The sequence below is a fragment of the Homalodisca vitripennis genome, chromosome 6 (assembly GCF_021130785.1).
Source record: "Homalodisca vitripennis isolate AUS2020 chromosome 6, UT_GWSS_2.1, whole genome shotgun sequence".
NCBI lineage: Eukaryota > Metazoa > Arthropoda > Insecta > Hemiptera > Cicadellidae > Homalodisca > Homalodisca vitripennis.
The window spans coordinates 156,573,601-156,580,414 of NC_060212.1; positions in this window are offsets into that span (position 1 = coordinate 156,573,601).

Consider the following 6,814-nt stretch of genomic DNA (forward strand, 5'->3'; position numbering starts at 1 on the left):
TCAGATGAAAAATGGTATTTTTTGTGGTAATTTCATGAAAATGATACCAAAATGTTTCTATAGAAATGTATAAGTAAATTGCATAAAACCAATAAAAAAACAGAAAATATATGTACTTGTGGCACTTAAAAATATAAAAATGTATATAAGTGTTCTTTTCATTTACTTTTTTTTACTAACAAATTAATTACAAAAAATTATACTACCGGAACAATTTTTTTTCATTCATTATAACGTTATAAATGTGGAAAGAAATTGTAAAATTGGTTCTATGAATATAATAGTTAACATAACAGTTTTTGAAATTAAGTAGATAATAATAAAAAAAAATTTTTTCAGTAGCCCTGCCGGTAGCCTACACCACACTAAAACAAAGTCAACAACAACAACATATTATGTATTCTCATTTCTCTTGTTTCATGTCTCAAATATATAGTCTTCATACCTATTTCGATTTTTCAAAGAAGTATATACACACATAAAAAGTGTTTAAGAAACTACACACCATGGCAGCCTTCTCCATACTGCATACACACCATTCGGAATCTCCAATTAACGTGTAGACCAATACGTAATCTTCAAATTTATTTTGTTCTTTCCCAAATAATAAATACACAGGCATAAAAAGTCATTCAATATTTTGCATACGTGTTTGGGAAACTACACGCAATGACAGCCTTCACCACAGGAATACTGCGTTGTATTTCTAATGAGGAATAAAATATGTTTCTAAATAACATGGGATGTAAAATAGATTAATTAAATTTACAGTAACAATCACCTGGTACTTTCTGCATCTTTAACCAGCGACGACAGATCGTCGCCCTGGCATTTTCCATAGAGTTACACTGTGACGAAAGATCATCGCTGTGGCATCTAAGTGGATAAACTAATTATATAAATGGCTAACCCAGATGATGAAAACTTTGGTCAATTCCTCAGTGTGACATTATAGAAAAATCTTCAAAAGAATTCTGTTTTTATATTTTTTGTCCAACAATAACTTTAGAAACCTAAATTCACATAGAACTTTGAACAAATTTACAAAAAATATTTACTCTGTTAGCATGCTAAGGAGTAGTACAGAAGTAAATTAAGCGTTCTAAGAATAATAAATTATGACAGTATAAGTCTTACTGTTTGCAAAATTAAATTTGAATTCATTTTAAAGTAGACAGGAAATTCACTATCACAATACAAAGGAAAAAATAAAATTGATATTCTTCACCACAGATTGTCTATAAATTAAATTTTAAACAGTTTTATAGTAAATTACATGACTCTGTTGCATTACTACAAAATAAACCCCATTTTACTATATTCAGTAATTTTATAATGCATAAATATAACATTTTATGAGCACTTAATAAGTTAGAATTAGTTTCATTGAAAATGGGTACTTTTAAAACATGATGACAATCATGTATTTGAAAAATCCTAATTCATATGTTCTGATCAGCGCGTAATAAAAAAGTTGTTAACTCTTTTAATTATTTTGATATTTACAAATCTTTTGATTGGTGGGATGTTATATTTTTAGGAATGAATACATTTTTAATTATATGTATGTGGATGGATTTGTATGTACTATGTCAATCTTATGCGTACATATTATGATATAAAATATTGATTAAACAGGATTTTTCTGTAACAATTTGTTTGTTGTGATCCCTGATTGTGAGTCACAACACTCTGGTATAATTTATTTATTTTATCCTAGATTTTAGTTGTTTTAGGTTAGTTATCTACATGAGGGGAATAACTTTGTTGTGCCATACACACAAAATTTATGAAAAAATTCTGTTCCAGAAAATTAGACCAGTACTGGAAGAAACAGGAATAGAGGAGCAATGTGGTTTTAGGAAAGGTAGGTCAACGGTGGATGCTATTTTTGTGATGAGACAAGTGTTAGAAAAGAGGTGGGAATACGGAAAAGATACAATGGTAGCTTTTATAGACCTACAGAAGGCATATGATAAGGTACTGAGAGAAAGGATATGGGAGAGTATGAGAAAGAGAGGATTGCGTGAGGGAATAGTAGTAAGAATAAAGAACCTGTACGGCATATGTAAAAACAGGGTGAGAATTGAAGAAAAATATACGGAAACTTTTAAAACAGAGAGAGGAGTAAGGCAGGGAAGTATATTGTCACCTTTCCTTTTCAATATTATAATGGATGAAATTATTCTAGAAGTACAAGGAAACAGAGGAGCAGAAGAACTTAAGACAATAGCATATGCGGATGACATAATGATATGGGAAAATAGGGAAGAAGAGTTAGAACGAGAGTTGAACAAATGGGCAAAAGTGGCGAAGAAATATGGTTTAGAAATGAACAAACAAAAATGTAAAGTAATGAAAGTAGAGAGAAGGGAAGGAAATAACAAAGACGTGTGAGTTGAAGGAAAAAGAAGGAAAAGGTGAAGAATTTCTGTTATTTAGGAAGTATCATAACAGATAGGGGCACAATAAGAGAAGAGATAGGAAACAGAATATGGAAGAGTGGAAAGTTTTTCAATATGGTGAAGAAGATTGTGTGGAGTTAGAACATTGGGAAAGAATCAAAAGTATTGATGTATAAATCTTATTTCCAACCAATTTTATTATATGGAGCAGAGACGTGGACGTGGACTAAAAATGATTTAAGCAGATTGCAAGCTGCAGAAATGAGATTTTTAAGAGGGGTAGAGAAGACTACAAGAAGAGATAGAATAAGGAATGAAATAACCAGAGAAAGATTGAAGGTAGTTTCACTGCAAGAGACAATGGAAAGAAGAAGAATACAGTGGATGGGGCATGTGAAGAGGATGGGAGATAATAGAATGCCTAGAATAGCACTGGAGAAGGAGGAAAGAGGAAGAAGACCAAGAGGAAGATGGGAGGATCAAGTGTGGAAAGACATAGAGAGAAGGGGACTACAGAAAATGCAGGTGGAGGAAGAGGAGACCTGGAATGACAGACAAAAGTGGAGGAGGCTGTGTACGACGATGATCATGATCTACATGAGGAAGAGATTAGATTGCAGATCTCAAAACTAGTTTCACTTATTTTTTGTTCACTAAACCTTATCAGTCCTTTCATTATCAAAAACAAAGAATGGATTAACTCTTTTCTTGACAATATATAGTGAGTGTGTGACAATACCAAGAGTAGTAACAGCATTGGATAATATATCTAAATGTATACGTGGTAAGTAAAGGTTTAACCAGTTATTGTACTAGCTAGTTGAATTCTTTTCAAGGACTAACTTTTTAGCTATAAATAAAATTAACACTAATATAGGTTTAATTTAATTTTTTTTAATTATATGCTTATTTAATAATGTATTTTATTTTTTAAGCATAACTAATTGTTAACTTTGACTGTTATGCTTCATCCTTACACATAGACTTGTAGCGGCACTGAGACGTTTGTACCATGAACGGTTGGTCGGGGCGGGTCCGTCCTAGGGGTCTGTGGGTGTGGTGCTGGCATTGTGTGTGAGGAGTGTGAGTGAGATAAAACACCATAAATATTGTTATTTCTAAAATATTCTTATTATTTATTTATAAATTATTGTTATTAGGTATTAGTAATAGTTTTTGGTTCTTATTAAAAATAGAAATTGTAATATTATTTTGTGTTATTATTGTATAACTATAACTATATTTTTATTTTTTTGACGTGACAACGTCTTAAATTAGGTTGCGGCTCGGAGTCACTCATGAAAAAGTGTAACGCCCGGTAACGTTACGATGCCCGTCCAGTGGGTCCGCCGCACGGGATAAAGCAGATAACTGTGGGTCCGCCGCACGGGATAAAGCAGATAACTATGTTTATTCGTGAAAATGTGGAGTGCTTAGATTCGTCATTTACAACAACTACAACAATAAAGGTAAATAATTGTACACTGATATTTCATTATCGTAAACTATGATTGATTGATTAATTGTTAGATTGACACAAAAGTTGAGAAACTGAGTTTATAGGTTATGTCATACTATTGACAAATGTTGATAGTGTTAAGTAAATTATTAGTTTAAATCACTCTGCAATCAATCGTAATTCAGTCGATTGAGAAGAAACAGCGCGTATTGCTAGTCAAACATTTAAAATAACAAATTATAACCTCTAACCTGTCATAACAGTGCGACCAAACAAACGAACTAAACCGACCAATCACCACGCGCGGAGTTAGAATTTAACTGTGTTTAGCAAGAATTTCAAATTCCAATTTTAGTAAATGTTTTATTCAACTTTACCATTTACAATAACAAATTTTAATTAATTTCAAATTATGTACAATGTTTTAGTAAACAAAATATATTTCTATAGTTAAAATTTTTGCAATTCTTATTTTCATTCAATTCCTTGTTCCTATTGTGCAATTTAATAATATTCATATCAATAAATATTCTACCGAGAAAAAGACGTTGTCACGTAAAATCTTCGCCCGTAAAACCGACTTTACAGGCAACCATAATTTTTTTTAGAAGTATCATATTTATAATTTTTTAGTGTTTAGATTAATGTTTAATTGAATGTCTTTAGTAAAGTAGATTAGTGTTAATATTAATTTGGTTAATATTTGTTAATAATTATTGTTCAGACAGGTTAAGTGTAAGAAAGGGCCATGATGCAATTTTTTTGGAAGATTGGGATCTCTATTGATGCTGTCCATTATGAGTTCACAAAACTCCAATCAACGATCAAAATCGTCTTCACTTAATTCTGGAGCTAAGTGCATTTTATAACCTTTGAAATGGTATTTTTTTCAAAACTTTCCTCACTGAAAAGTGGCTAATTTCATGTTGTGATGTGACTGACGTAATAGAGGTATATTGGTCTTCAACAAATGTTTTTAAGATGTCCATAGACTTTTCCTCATTCGTTGCTGTCGGTGGTTGTCCACATTTTGGTTGATCCTTAATACTGCCTGTCTCTTCAAAACGCTCTATGGTTCTATCAACAGTAGATTTGGAAACAGGATTCCTTTCTGGAAATGTACCATTAAATAAATTTTGCACTTCTTCTAAAGATCTAGTACGATCACTATAACCACAATAGCAAAGCTTTTGACACATTAGACCACTCCCTCTTACTGAATAAAATGAAGACAATGGGAATAAAAGGTAATGCTGCAAAGTGGTTCTCAAGCTATCTGACCGACAGAACACAGATAGTTGAACTAATGTACACTATGAAAAACACCACCAGCATAGCAAGATCTTCTTCACTCCCAATCACAAGAGGTGTTCCTCAGGGCTCGGTAATGGGACCAATTCTTTTTATCCTGTTTACAAACGACCTGCCAAAATATCTGCATGAATATGGCCAAACAATGATGTACGCAGATGACACGGCACTCCTGGTTACTGAAAAACAGACAAACAGACTGGAAATCTCATCCTTCGTAACATTCAACATGGCCAAGCAGTACTGTCATCAAAATTACCTGATCCTGAATGAGAACAAAACTCAACAACTAAACTTTGGAAATAGAACTGCAGAGCTACCTGGGCTTCCAGATCTCGAACTTAAAAGCGAAGCAAAATATCTTGGCGTTACAATAGACAATAGACTCACCTGGACAATACACGTAGACCAGCTTTGCGGAAAGTTAAACACCAGCCTATATGCACTCAAAAGAATAAAGAGCTCTAGTGATCTAGAAACAGCTAAAATAGCATATTACTCGCTATTTGAGTCGCATATTAGGTATGGGCTGATAGTGTGGGGAAACTCCTCTGCCAGAAACGTCCAAAGAATATTGGTACTACAAAAGAAAGCAGTAAGAACATTATTAGGTCTTAACCCATATGACACTTGTCGGGGTGCCTTTGAAGAACTAAAAATCCTTACTGTAGTATCACTCTACATCCTAGAAGTGGTCAAACATGCCACAGAGAAATTTCATCAGAAACTAGGAGATAATCACCAATACAACACCAGGAACACCACAAACTTTGCCATGCCAATTCACCACCTGACTCTCTATGAGAAGAAGCCGTGCTATGCAGGAGCAAGGCTGTTCAACCTCTTGCCTGAGCAGTTAAAAAGGATCCACCAAGAGAAAAACTTCAAGAAACATCTCACCAAATGGTTGCTAGAACACTCCTTCTACACCTTAGAAGAGTTTGTCACCTGGAGGAACACCTAACCACATGAACAAAGAAAATAAAGTCCTTGATTCACATCATGTATAACTGTATGACGCAAATTCTGTACTCTAAGTCCAAGAATAAAGATTATTGATTTCTGATTTCTGACCACATTAACAATGTGATTCCTTCTCTTTCGCTTAGTTGACATACCATAGTGACAAAAAATATTCTGCTAAATGTTGATGTTACAGTTAACTACTACACTCATCAAAACCTCTTAAAGACAACTACACTGTATTCCTGATTAGGGTAAAACCCTAATGTGTTGTTATTGTTGAACTAATGGGCAAAGTTCAACTGATAAGGAAAAAACAAACAACACCTGAGATCTTTCCTTTAAACATTCCAATGTTTAGATAGGAATATTTTTGGAATAACATCGAAGAATAGAAAGTTAAAAAACCATTTTTAGCAAACTATTGAGCAAAAATTTACTCTCCTTGCTAATAAATTACTAAACCGATTCAAAACTTCAGCACATCAAAATTTCAAATTCAAGCCATCTTTGAATAGCTACCATTTCGGGCTCGGTTGTCCGTTTAAAGTCAGATTTGCGGCATTATATTCTACTAATAAAGACCTTTAATTTGATGTGCATATCAACGTTTGCCTCTATTTAAGATTTTCTTCTGCCTCCATGTGGGCCGTCCCCCTGAAGTGGTAGCAGCTCA